Source organism: Macrotis lagotis, chromosome X (assembly GCF_037893015.1).
Source record: "Macrotis lagotis isolate mMagLag1 chromosome X, bilby.v1.9.chrom.fasta, whole genome shotgun sequence".
Lineage (NCBI taxonomy): Eukaryota > Metazoa > Chordata > Mammalia > Peramelemorphia > Peramelidae > Macrotis > Macrotis lagotis.
This window is the reverse complement of record NC_133666.1, coordinates 241,180,364-241,194,792: the sequence shown is the minus strand read 5'-3', so window position 1 is coordinate 241,194,792 and position 14,429 is coordinate 241,180,364. Positions and strand designations below refer to the sequence as shown.

General features: G+C 37.6%; 1 long non-coding RNA gene across 1 annotated transcript; it reads right to left on the bottom strand.

Moving 5' to 3' along the window:
* Window positions 1–1,733: 1,733 nt before the first annotated feature.
* On the bottom strand, window positions 1,734–14,088 carry LOC141497535 (uncharacterized). Its single transcript, XR_012471350.1, has 4 exons — window positions 13,996–14,088; window positions 13,239–13,312; window positions 9,464–9,563; window positions 1,734–1,817 (listed from the first exon to the last, which is right to left on the bottom strand). It is a non-coding gene; the product is annotated as an uncharacterized LOC141497535 (long non-coding RNA).
* Window positions 14,089–14,429: the final 341 nt, after the last annotated feature.

Genomic DNA, 14,429 nt, shown 5'->3' with positions numbered 1-14,429 from the left:
CTCTAAAGAGCAATGGGTAAATATCCATCCTGATTTTGAAGCCTTCCAGTTGTTTTTGAGTCATCTCGGGATTCTTATATTGTCCCTGACTAGTTGATTCTGGTGCTGAACAGCCCTCCCTTCAGTGGTGGTTTAGGCACTTTCCTTTTGTTCAGTGTTCAGTGAACATTTAAATAGGTACTAATATTTCTCTATTTTATATATTTTTTAATTTTATATTTTCCCTATATATGGAGCCATACATTAGCACATCTCATAGACATACATATATAGAAGACTTTATATATAGTACATATAGCATACATGCATGTTTCTATGTGTGCAGACATATACTATATGCTAGCTTATGCAGACATGTACATATATAAGGTGCTACTTATATTTCTAATATGTTAGATATACTTTATATATCTAATATGTTAAATATATACTTGTATTTATGCTAGATATAGCATATATTGTATCTATATACATAGCTAAAGTATATACTACATTTATAAATATACACATATGTATATCATATACACATATTCATATATATATATATATATATATACAGACACAGAGACAAAATTACATATATATGAGTGTCTCTGTACAGGTATGGGTAGGTGTGTAGATCACATTTATATCACAGTTATTTATGTACCAGGTATTACCTAAGGACTTTACAATGATTTATCTTATTTGATGCTCTCAATAGCCTTGGGAGGTGGGAGCTATTGTTATCCCATATTTTACAGATAAGGAAACTAAAGCAGACCGAAGTCAAGTGAATTGACCAGGATCACACAGCTACTTAGTGTCTGGGACTTGATTTAACCTTAATTCTTCCTATCTCTTGAACCCCAGTGGTCCATATACTGCACCATCAACTGACTGTTGGAAGTGGAGATTTCCTCCCAGCTCCTCTATTTAAGGAGGGATTCCAGGGCTGCATCTCATAATTTCTCACTCAGCTGCAGCTCCTTCATGCCTTTCTCTTCCCTCAATCACCTTTCAGCTCCTTTTAATGTGTGTCTCCTCCATTAGATTGTGAGCTCCTTGAGGACAAGGACTGTCTTTTGCCTTTCTTTGCATTTCAAGTGCCTGAAATGTAGCAGACATTTTTATTTATTGACTGACTGATAGAATAATTTTTGGTCTTGCCTTTCAATTTCATGTAATCAAAATCATTTCTTTTTTTTAACTTTCTTCTGTAATTTCCTTTCTCTTGTTTAGTTAAATATGCTTCCCCTAGCCATGATTGTGAAAGGTATATGATTTGATTTTCTTTTCATTTTTTGGTGGTTTTTAAGATTCAGATCACTTGCTCATTTTGTTTTTATTGTTTTATGTGACATATGGGGACTTTTAGGTCTTTAGGTGACTTTAGAATAAGTAGCTGAAACAAAATGAAAACAAGAATGAGACTCTGGAGTCTTGATTGGTGCCTTTCCCAGTAAAAAAAGCAGTGTCAAAATGGATTTCCCCCACTGACATCCTGAAGATAGGTCTAAATTCATCTTGGCAGCTGCTGCTTCTTAATGTTATGACCAACCTTTCCATTTAATATGCCAAAGGTCTTTGCAGGATTAACTGACCCTACATAGAGTACTTGATATTGCTCACATATCCTTTGAGTGAGTAGTTCATTCTCCAAATTGAATTCTCATTGGCTTTCAAGAAATGCATTCAGTGAATGTTATATATGAGCCAAGGCCTTACCTGGAAGAAAGAAGAAATTTTCCATGCCCAGATCAGTCATACCTCCTTATGTGGCCAGGGTAGGAATCTTTTGGCTTTTCCCCAGATTCCCAAGGAGATAAAAATAGCTCCTGAAATTCCAAGACAAGAGTTAGACCATAAACAGACTTTCCAAAACAGTATTTCTGGAACAATTGGAGTATTTCTGAATTGGAATGCTTTTTCCCCCCTGAAGAGATTGGACATTCTCACATGTGTGTCAGCCTTCTAAAAGATAAGTACTTTTATAAAGCAACCACTGGTAGAGAATAAAAAATCCTTGCTTGAGATGATTCTTGCTGAATGAATGGTGGTTCAGTGATTTGTGGGAGGCATGACTTCCTTAGGTTATTGGGATAATTCTACCACTCCATCAGATTTAAATGCCTGGACTAGGAACAAAAAAGTCCAATATAATCCACACCTCAATTATGACTTGGTGGACAGGGAACTCCTTGCTGGCCTTGAATGAAGATGTTTTAGCAACCAAAGTGGGATGTAGGGTTTCAGCTTTTGACTTTTCCACCAATGAAAATTATGTTCAAATTCAATTAAATCAGTGTGGCAGAGTAGAATGACCAGGATAGCGAGATCTTGAAACTATGTTAATCAAAGAAAAGTGAAAGGAATTAGGAATATGAAGCCAAAAAGCGGTCTATAGCCTGAGAGCCAAATTCAGGCCATCTCCTATGTCAAGGGTTAGATTTGAACACTGGGTTATGATTTGCTAACACATACCCTAAATGGCATATTTGTAGTAATCTTCAGAAATTTGAAGGGGTATCATATAGTAGAGGCATTAAATCGATTCTGTGTTACTGGAAAGAGCAGATTAGGACTAATAAATGGAAGTTACAGAATAATTTAAGTAATTTTTTGTTACTTATTAAGGCATTTAAGTTTGCAAAGTATATGTATTTATATAAATATGTATGCTTAAATGTGAGCCTCACAACAGTTCCATGAGGAAGGCATGACAGGTTTTCATTTCTTCCTTTTATAGAAGAAACAGGTTCAATGAGGTTAAGTAATTAATCCAGGATCACTCTGCTGGTAAATGACAGTGTCTAGATCTGAACATCCAGTCTAACACATTTGCCACCAACTGCATTGCCTCTCATGAAGACATAACTTAGCCTAAAATAAGGAAGAATAGGCTCTCTTGCAATGCAGTGTGCTTTGTTATTGGAAGTGCTCAATCAGAGATTGAATAACCTTGTATCAGGGATGTTGAAGAGGGAGTATTCCATTGGAGGGGGGTTGGATTGGAGGATTTCTAGGATGCTTCAAAACTTAAATATTCTTGATGGATGAATACATTCATTGTTCCTGATTTTTCTATTCATTCCATTTTCACTGTTATAAACACCCTTTCATTTTTTATAATCCACATTCTTTTCTGTCATTTCTAAATATTACCTGACATCTTTCCTTATGAAGCATTCCCAGGTCATTCATTCATTCAACAAATAAATGCATTAATTTAGAAAGGTCAAAGTCACCCACTGCCAGTCATCTTGACTTTTGTCTTGCCACTGGTTTTTGATGACTCACAACAACTGTGAAATCACTTAAATCCAAGTCAAGACGTCTCTAGTGATGTCACTGGTCCTCTTCAAGAACAAAGAACAAGCACCACGAACAACTAAACATCTACCACATGCAAAGACAGAGGAAGACATGAAATTTAACTGTGATATAGTCCCTAATCTCATGAAGGTACAAATCTTCCCAAAGTGGCTTTGCCTAGTTTAAGTTATTCCATCTTTTCTCCACAATCATATGGGAAGTTCATACTATCATAATTTGCACACTTTTATGCATATTCTATAATCCTTTCTCTCTGTCTTTCACAAAGGTTTGCTCTGGTAACCTCAAGATTATGACTTATTTTTTTAGTTACTTAGAAGAGTGATCTGCCCAAAGATGTCAATAAACGCTGGTTGACTGATAAGAGACAGTCACACTAGTGGCTCCAAGTGGAATATGCCTGTCTACCTTCCTTTGTTTATTCCAGTCACTTACCATCTACAGAAAGACCTATAGTCAAGACAGCAAACACACACACACATACACACACACACACACATACATACATACAAACAGAGCTAAGTACTCCTCTTAGAAGCTAGAGCTACTCTAGTGATGACCAGATCATACTAAAATTGAATGCCTAGCAGTATGAAGCTGTTAATTGATTTACAAAATTCCCTTCTGGGGAAATTTCCATTCAAGCTTTGAGAATTCTATTTGGCAGGAATATTAGCTGACTTACATAGTCTTAGAGGAGAGGTAGTATGGTATAGTGGATAGTAACTTTGCTTAAATTCAAGGAAACCTGAATTCAGATCTCACCTCATATGTTAACTATATGACTATGGGCAAGTAATTTAATTTTCCTGTCCTCCTTTGCCATTTGCCCCCACCCCCACCCCTTAACTCTCAAAGACTCTATGTTTCCAAGGTGTTACCAGCATTGGTGTAGTTTCCCTCAGTTATGAAGTCCTAAAAAAACCTCAAAAACCAATTTCCTCTGGAGATTACAAACACCAAGGGAACACATTAACCCTTTGGTGGCTGCACATCCATGTCACCAAACTGTTATTGCTATTCTTAGAGAGTGAGGAAATCAGAGAATCTAAGAACTAGAAAGGATCTCATAGGATAATTATTCCAATTTGTACCTAATAATTTAATTTATCACATTGCTGACAAGTGGTGACATATATTACACAGAGTTGGAGTCAGTTCCTTTTTGGGACAGCCCTAATTATTAGTAATCTGAATTCTGTTTTTCATTAAGCAATTGTTTCTTATTCTTGACTGGAAAATACTAGAATACTGTTACCTTACTCAGAGGTGGTCAGATATGGATAAGGATGGATAACTATTCATTTGGTAGTGTTGAGATGATCAGGGGAGAGAGATAATAGAATCATTGATTTAGAATAGGAAGAGATATCATAAGTGATTAAAAACAATCTCCTCACTTAAATAAATGAGAAAGTAGAAACTCAGAGAATTTCAGTGATTTCAATACCAAGCCATACCTCTTTTCAAAGAGGGAGGTGAAAGGAGTCTTGAGAGTGAAAAAAGCCCTGAATAGAATAGGGAAGAGGGCACCATTGCCAGCTGTGTTCCCTTCCTGCTGGGAATTTCAGAAATCCATGGTCACAAAGAGGGGAAGTGGGGGGAGGGAAGGAGTTGGCAAAGGGACAGCAGCAACCAACTTGGAGAGTCAGGTAAGGCTTTGAGATCTACTGATTGGGAATCCTGCATCTTTTCTACTTACATTGAAATTGAGGGATTAAAAAACACTGGCAACAGGATGATGGACTATGGTTCCAGGAAAACCTTTTCCTGGACACTATTAATAAAAATTGGAGAATTGTGCTTTTCTTGGTTGTTTTTTTGTGTGGGTTTTTTGGCAAGGCAATGGGGTTAAGTGACTTGCCCAAGGTCACACAGCTAGGTAATTATTAAGTGCCTGAGGTCATATTTGAACTCCGTTCCTCCTGACTCCAGGGCTGATGGTCTATCCACTGTGCCACCCTGGTTGTTCTTAGCCTTCTCACTTTTATCAGTTTAGCAGCATTTCTACCACTCCCAGTTTAATTCAATAACCATATGTTATTGTCAATTCAAGCTCCTACTTTATGCAAAACACTGAATTAAACTATAAAGATACAAAAACAAAAATGAAAAACAACCTGCCTTCAAGGAGCTTCCATTTTACTGGGGGAGAGGAATAACATATATACAAATAAGTAATTACCAATTAAAAGTGATTTCTGTCAAAGGAACCCTAATAATTAGGGGAAAAATCTGGAAACATCTCTTGTAGATGGTAGTATCTGATCTGAGTCTTAAAAGGAGTGAGGGATTCCAAGAGGTAGAGGAAGTAGATAGAGCATTTTAGGCAAATGTCTGTACAAAACATGAAGGTGGGTGTGTACCAGTAACATTTAGTAATTAGTTCAACTGTATTATATCACCTTCATGGTGTATCCAGTCTGTGAAGGTATTAAAATATCAAACAGAGGGATCTATATTTTATCCTTTGTTTAAAAGGGATTCACTGAAGCCTCTGAGCAAGGACTTCGTAGAATCTGTACTTTAGAAATAACAGTGCCAGCTTGTAGCTGCCTTATTTTATTTCCTTAATGTAGTGTTATCTTTCTGTTTGAACTATGAATGTGTAATGGATTGCTTTATACCCAACTTGTAAGGGATGGGGAGAAGAAAGTTGGTCCCAAGCCATAGCATCTGTTCTGTGTTTCACAAATTAGGGGTGAGAGCCCCATTAACCTTCCTAATTTAGGCATGACACCAAGGAACATCCCTTATACCTCTTTCCCCTTTGAAGGTGGCAAATTCTTCTCATTGGGACAGAAAAGTAATAAAGGATCAGTGGCTCCTAGTCCTAACTTCTTTATAAAAGCCAAGTAGCTGAAATTTTTCCCATTTGCCTTGACTTTTAACTAAATTCCAGAACAGACCCCTAAGATGAAGGCTTCTTTCAATTAACCCTTATAACACAGCCTGGAGGTCAATGGGAAGGAACTTGGAGGTGGGTTTCTGCCTTCACTGACATGAGAAGCAGAGATTCTGTACTCAGAGTTCCAGGCAATTGAAATGAGGGTCCTACCTCTGTCCTGAATTGTGTGTAAATGAGTATAAGCAAACCATTTCCCCAGTTTCCTTTCTGCAGTGCTCTGTGAGCTTTTATTTACTTAATGGGATATTGCCTTACATTCTGAATCCTGGATGTGTTAATGGATTGTTTTATTTTGGAACTGCTAAGTGACAGATCAAGGAAAGCTGGACATAGCATACATAATCACAATGCTTGGCTCCCCCTTTCAAGGTTTACAGGCAAGAGCCCCAAACAAATAAGGACTAACTAGCAAAGGTAATTTTGTTGGGCTGTGGAAATGAAGCAATTTTTTTTTAAGAGTTTCTCTTTTGAATTTTATTGAACTGCTGGTGGACTAAATGAACCTTTCATTTAGGGCAGACTAACTCTCATGGATCAAAAGACAGAGCATACATTGTATTCATTCATTTGTTCATAAGATATAGCTTTTTCTAGGTCTTTTATATTAATGAAGGACCAAGTATCGAAGGCTGCCAAAAATAAAATCCTAGAGATAAAATGGACCAGCTTGTGTCTGGACTTTCCTTCCCCCCCATCCATTCTTAGTAGAAGGAAATGACATAAGAGAGCAATCCAATATAACACCACTCATCTCACTGTTCTCAGCAGTGCCCCTTGGTTCAATCCTCTCTTTTCTATTCTTATTACTCTGAATAGTAGAAAGAATATACTAGATTTGGAGTCAGAAGACTTGAGTTAATCATATGGTTAATTGTCAGCATTGTAGTTTCCTCATTCCTAAAATAAGGGGGTCACACTAAATTATTTCTAAATATTTCTAAATATTCTATTTCTAAATCCTCTAATTCTAAGTGTAATCACTCTTGGTCATTGCCTTGTTATCTCCTATCTAGACTAGTGCAATAGCTTCCTTTTCTATTTTATTCTTTTTCCCATGGCTTCAATACAACATGATCAATAATCTTTCTAGAGTATACCCTCCAACAATATTGGTTATTCAAAAACCTTCAATGATTCCCCATTGCTTATTGAAGAAAATCTTAAGGTCTTAGTGTAATATTCCAGGCTCTTCCTGTTCTGTCTCCTATGTGCCTTTCCAGCTTTATTTCCATTATTTCTCTAAATTTGCATTATGCCCCCATCTTCTTGTTTTTGTTCAGCTTATTTCTCTCTGTCACTATGCCCAAAGGGCAACAAAAATGTATATACTCTTTGTTCCAGCAATACCACTACTGAGCCTATACCCTGAAGGAGATGATGAAAAAGGGTAAAAACTTGTACAAAAATATTCGTAGAAGCCCTGTTTGTGGTAGCAAAATATTGGAAATCAAGTAAATGTCCTTCAATTGGGGAATGGCTTAGCAAACTGTGGTAGATGTATGTCATGGAACACTATTGTTCTATTAGAAACCAGGATGGAAGGGGATTCAGGGAAGCCTGGAGGGATTTGCATGAACTGATGCTGAGTGAGATGAGCAGAATCAGAAAAACACTGTACACCCTAACAGCAACATGGGGTGATGATCAACCTTGATGGACTCACTCATTCCATCAGTGCAACAATCAGGGACAATTTGGGACTGTCTGCAATGGAGAATACCATTTGTATCCAGAGAAAGAACTGTGGAGTTGGAACAAAGACCAAGGACTATTACCTTAAATTTAGGGAAAAAAAGTTGATATCTTATTGTCTGATCTTGCTGTCTCTTATATTTTATGCTTCTTCCTTAAGAAGAAACTCAATTTGGATCAATGTATACCACTGAAACAATGTAAAGACTGACAAATTGCCTTCTGTGGGGGGAGGGGGGAGGGAAGTAACATTGGCAGAAAAATTGTAAAATTCAAAATAAATAAAATCTTTAAAAAATAATAAAAAAGAATCCTCTCCATCTTTCAAAGACCAATAAAAACATGACATCAAGTTGCTTAAGGAGGGGTGAAGTAGTCCAAGTAAGAAATGGAATAATGGGAATTAGGCCCATGAGTGCACAATGAACTTCCTACCTGGGTAAGACAGGGAAACCCATTCTGGAAAAAGAAAAGAGAGGAAAGGAGCAGTAATTGGGTGCCTTAAGTGGACCGTATACAGGATATGTTCCCTTTTGTTAAGCTCAATCAGCTATTTAGAGAATGCCTAAAATACACTAGTATATGTGCCAAAATCTTAGGATGTGCCAGTAACAACACCAAGAAGAAATGTAATTTGCCTGACTTACATGTAGAACTAAAATAGGTACCTCAAAAAGGAGCAGCTTCAACTAAACCTGTTGTTGAGATTATAAATGGATTAGAGGCAGCTGGTACATGTCACCAACAAAATCCAAATGGCTGAAAATAATTTTTGCATTCAGAGTACAGAATCAAAGTTCCCAGACTAAATCTACTTTGTTCACATGAAAGGGCTTAGCATAGAGTGATTCTGAGGCAATCCTTCACCTTAACTTTATTACCTACAGTTCAAACTGCCTGCCCTTTAATCTGGGAGAGGTTCTCTAGAAGTTGTGAAATGAGCCTATGGGAAGCTCAGTTTATACCTCCTCCTTTTCTTGCACTGGAAACATATCACACCCTTGATAAATATTTTCTCTTCCATACCCACCCAGTAGGTTCCCCTGAACTATGGAATAGAGAAATAAGAAAATGACTATAAAATTTTAGAGAGGAAAGTATCCCCATACACTATAAGCATTCTATAACCAGACTGGTAATTGTTCTTTCCTACCCTTGCCAACCTCCCCAAGATCTCTCTTTCATAAAGAAAGTCAGCTCTCTGCTCTTTTATAGTAAAACTTAACTCTTGACAAGGACCTATCAGTTTCTACTTGGTAAAAATTTAAGCATCTCAGCTGCACCTGCTACTTTGAAAACCATGTTCATCCTGACTCACATGCCTGTTAACATTGCACTAGAAGGTGTAGTCATCATCATTAACAGTCAGCCTTCCCAGACAATCTCCGGCTGGAGGCAATCATCATCAGTCCCCAATCTTCCTCCCTAGGCAACAGTTTAAAACTGTTTTATTTTTAAACTCAAGGCACTTCCCTGGGTTTCCCCAACTCTTGTAGTCTCAGACATCAATAGAGATTTAATTCTCATCTAATCAATCTGTCAACTTACTTAGAAGGAATTTGTTTTCCTTGATCAATGTGGGAGCATACTGCTAAATCCCAAACAGGTGTTTTCTAGCTTCATGACTTCTTTCCCCTGGGCTCCAGACCTTCAGAGACAGAAAAAGAGGTAGTTGTTATCCAGTGTCCACTACCCTCACTTCACTGCCAGGAAATCAGATTTTTATGTTCTCATTTTCTTCTGGAGTAGCAAACATTCTTTTCCTAGATTTTCATTTGTCAACAGATTTATCACATTCCAGTCAAAACCATTTCTTAATTATGTTCCTTCATGCCATATTACACATCTAGAAGAAACAACCAATTTTCATCCTAGGATATAACATAGTGCATCTTTTGAAATTTCCTGTCTATAAACAAATTCAATATGAATAACTCTAATCAGAACTACAGTTTTGGGTCTCTGAGAAAGAATCCTACATAACAGGGTCATTGAGAACATATTTTCCCTTGTACATAACACAAAAAGAGTCAGAGATCCAAGATTTGGGCCAGTGGACTGCTGCTTTTTCTAGTAATAGAGATGGAATTCTTTTTCAAGGGCCATAGTTGTTATGGGCCTGATTCTGGTCACATCTACCATGTACCTCTTTACCAAGTTCTAAGGAATATTCAACTGCAATTTTTTTGGAGACTGCGGGTTTTTTTTTAATTATAGCAGCAGAACACTGGTATTAAGAATATAAATTTTTATTTCTGGGAGAAACATTAGTGGAGCTCTGCAGTTTTACAAAGGCAATCCAAACCACTCTCCTAGCAATCAATAAATTAATCGTTTATTAAGCACCTACAACATCAGTCAGATTCTCATTCAATTAGTGCTTATTAATGTATTTTGTTTATTATATACACTAAAAACTATAGTAACTGCTGGAGCTCAAAGAAAGGCAATGTCTCCCCTCTAGGGAGGAGAGAAATATAATGGGGGAGAAAACATGTAAATAACTAAGTATATATAACAAGTTTTATTCAGAGTAAATGGGAGGTAATCTCAGATGGACAAGCAGTGGTTTTAGGAGAGGAAGAAGTACCAGAGCATCCCTCTTGCAGAAAGAGGGATCTAAGCTGAGTCTTGAAGGAAGTCACGGAAAGGAGAAGAGGCAGAGCATTCCAGGTATGGGGCTTTTACCGACGAAAGGTTACAGAGATGAGAGATGGAACAGCCATGATAACTGAATCATAATGTATCTGGAGACAGGAAGGAAATAGTTCTGAAAAGTCTTAAATGCCAAACAGAAGACTTTTATGTTTGATCCTGGAAGTTAAAAGAGACCACTGGAGTTTAATGAGGAGGTAATGAAATGTCAAATCTGTTCTTTAGAAAAATCCATTTTGGGGGCAGCTAGGTGACGCAGTGGATAGAGCACTGGTCCTGGAGTCAGGAGTACCTGAGTTCAAATCCGACCTCAGACACTTAATAATTACCTAGCTGTGTGGCCTTGGGCAAGCCACTTAACCCTATTGCCTTGCAAAAAAAAACAATAACAACAACAACCAACCAAACAAGAAAAATCCATTTTGGCAGTTGACTAGCAGGGATGAAGTTGGGAGAGACTCAAGGAAAAGAGATCAGTTAGACAGTTAGTATAATAGTCCATGGAAAGGTAATGAGATCCTGAGCTAGGTGCTTGCTAGATGAGTGGGTAAAAAGGGCACCTAAATAACAAATTTTATCAAAGTAGAATCAACTTGGCAATAAATTGGTTATGGGGGGGGTGAAAGAGAAAGAGAGAGATGGAGACAGAGAAAGGGAAGGAGAGAGGAGGAAGGGAGAGGAAAACAGAAGAATAAGGGGGGAGGGGGAGAGAGAGAGAGAGAGAGAGAGAGAGAGAGAGAGGTCAAGGATGACACCTAGGACACCTAGATTACTAACTTGGATGACTTGGAGGATGGTGATATCCTCAAGTATACATGACTTCAAGGAACTTAAAAATTTTGCAAAATACAGAGGTAATCTGTCATGATGGATTTTCAGTCCCACCTCTGAAACATGCTAGTATAGTGATACTAGTAAATCACTTTATCTTTTAGTAATATTTAATTATATTTTAGTTAACTATGGAAGGGAGACAAAATGGCAGCTGTCAGAATCAGAAAAAAGATTGTGGTGAGCTTAGCTTTGAAGGGGACCAGAAATTCTAAGAAAGGCCATTTCAGGCAAGGGTGACAGCCCAGCCAAGGTATGAAGATTTGAGATGAAGTGTTATGTGTGAAGAGTAACAAGGCCAGGTTGGCTGACCCACAGAATGTGTGAAGAGTGATAAGATGGAATTAGTATGGAAAGGTCATTTGGGATCAGGCTCCTAGGTTCAACTTGTCCATTTTAAATGTCTGTTCAGAATATCTACATACACTCATTATGTATATAAATGTAGATGTATATGTATATAGAGGCAAGTATATGTGTCTGTGTATGTGCTGATTTTTATTTTTATTATCATAATCATCATAATAGTAGAATCAACTAGCAACAGATTAGAAATGGGGGGGGGTTGAAAGCTTAGAAGAATTAGAGGATGGTGATATCCTCAACTGTAATGTTGATGGTAGTATGTTCAGTTGTTTTTAGTGATGTCTGATTCTTCATTGGGTTTTCTTGGCAGAGATACTAGAATGGTTTGCCATTTCCTTCTCCAACTCATTTTTACAGATAAAGAAACTGAGGCAAACAGGGGTTTAGTGAGTTGCCCAAAGTCTCACACTTAGTAAATATCTGAGGCTGGATTTGAATTCAGGAAGTGTTCCTGATTCCAGACCTAACTTTCTATCAACTTCACCACATAGTTGCCATTCAAGTGTAATAGGGGAAATTCAGGAAAATAGAGGCAGTAGGTGAAAAAATGAATTCTTTTTTGGTCATGTTGAATTTGAGATGGTTTTTGGAAACAAAAAGTACAGATTTCCAAAAAATAAAACAAAAGGCAGGATTGTGCCAGGAGAGAGGCTTGAGGTGAACATAAAAATCTGGATATTGTCTGCACAGAAATGATGAATGAACACACTCGCACAAGTAATTGTCCATCTAAATGCATGTCATATTCTCAACAAGGCATTTTTGATTTATTATTATATTTTCCTCTGTGTATGATGAGGTCAAGTCAGAAAGATTGTCATCAAAGAGATGAATGATAAAAAAGAGAAGATGAGCTGGTTACATGGCAACAGTGAAGATGACCATTGTATAATCTGTTTGCTCCACTGGTATTTTCATGGTATTGGCAGAAGACAAAGTGTTTTCCTTGTGCTTTGGGTGGAGTCCTTGTGGTAAATTTTTGGGAGGACATGAACAAAAATCCCATAGGATGGCATTGATGAGTTCTGCTCTGCATCGTTGGATGGAACCCTTGAATCAATGAGATCAAAGGTATGCTGGAGGAACGAGATCTGCTTTGTTATATAAATTATAACTCAGCATAGTGCCTAGTGACTTGCATTCAAGAGATGGCTGTCATAGAGATTTTATCTATTTCTATAAAATTGAGTTATTCTTTTTCTATGCAAAAAACAATCTCTATAGAGATGAACAAATATTCCTTGCTGTACCTAGAGACAAATTCTCCTCTATACCACATAATCTCTAGGGAGATGGATTTGGACAATTCAGTTTCTGCATAGCTTTCAGCCTATCAAATTCACTTCTAAATATGGTATGGTCATGGATGAATTTGAATCCCTGTTACTGATAAATTGAGCCAGGTGGATAAGTCTGGTTTTTTCTTTCACTCTCTAGATTTCTGTAAATCCCAGCATGGATTCTGACTTACATAAAATTCTCATGACTCTCTTTTTTGGACATTTTAAAGCTCACAGAGTTGTTGCCACCTCCAATCTTCTTCATCTAAAAGAAGAAAAGAATAGACATTAGAACAGCATTAAGAGCAACATCAGAGTCATGTGCTCATGGGTAACAGAAACTGATGGGAAGGTAAAGATCTGAGGTCTTTCTTTATTGAGTTCTTGTTTCCTTGTTTGAACACAGTTATCTAGGAGTGAAGAAACCACATACACCCCCCCATACACATACATATACACACACATACACACCTACATACACACACCCACACACCCACACACCCACACACACACACACACACACACACTCTACTTTTTGCCATTTAGAAGGGTTCTGGATCTGATAATTTATCATAAAATGTTTATGTCTGGACTTAACCTAATGTGTTAAGTATCACACCTTTTAAATGAGGACAATCCTTTAACCTTGTTAAAACATCTGATTTTTTAATATTAAGACAGAAACTGTACTGGAATATTAGTAATTGGGGACCAAGTGGGGAGGAAGATAGTCTTCCTGGCACCAATTGATGTCTAGTATATGATCTGAATAGGAATAAAAATGGTCACTTTGTCAGTTCACAGTGGACATGGTCCTATTTATGTGGATCCTTGCTCATTAATTTCAGAAAGGATACACCTGATCCAGGTGTCTTCTGACCTTTCAACTCTGATAAAGTGATCTAGGGCCAATTTGGCTCTGTGGAATGGAATATTAAAGACACTTACTGACAAACAAACTTCCTCTCTCTCATTTCTCCTTCCACAGCACTTCTCAGCAAGGGAAGGATATAGTTGCTCCTAAATGTGGCTGTGGAAACTCTTAACCTAGGAAAGAACAAATCTTAGAACACTGGACAGGGACCTTTCAAGTTAGACTGGCACTCAGCCAACTTGCTGCTAGTTGGGTTGTTCGTGCTGCAATAGGAAATCATTTACTCCCATGTCACCTTCCTTTGGCTTCTGCCTCATGCAAATTGCGGCACAGGGACCCAAAGACCAAGCTGGGGAAAAGAAAAAGAAAAAAGAAAAAAGCAATGTATATCTATTGCTCAAATGGTAGACAGCATGATGGTATAGATAGGCTGTCAGACTTGGAGCCAGGAAGACCTAGAGTCACATTCTTTTTGTGACAGACACTGACCACATTACTGGGGCAAGTC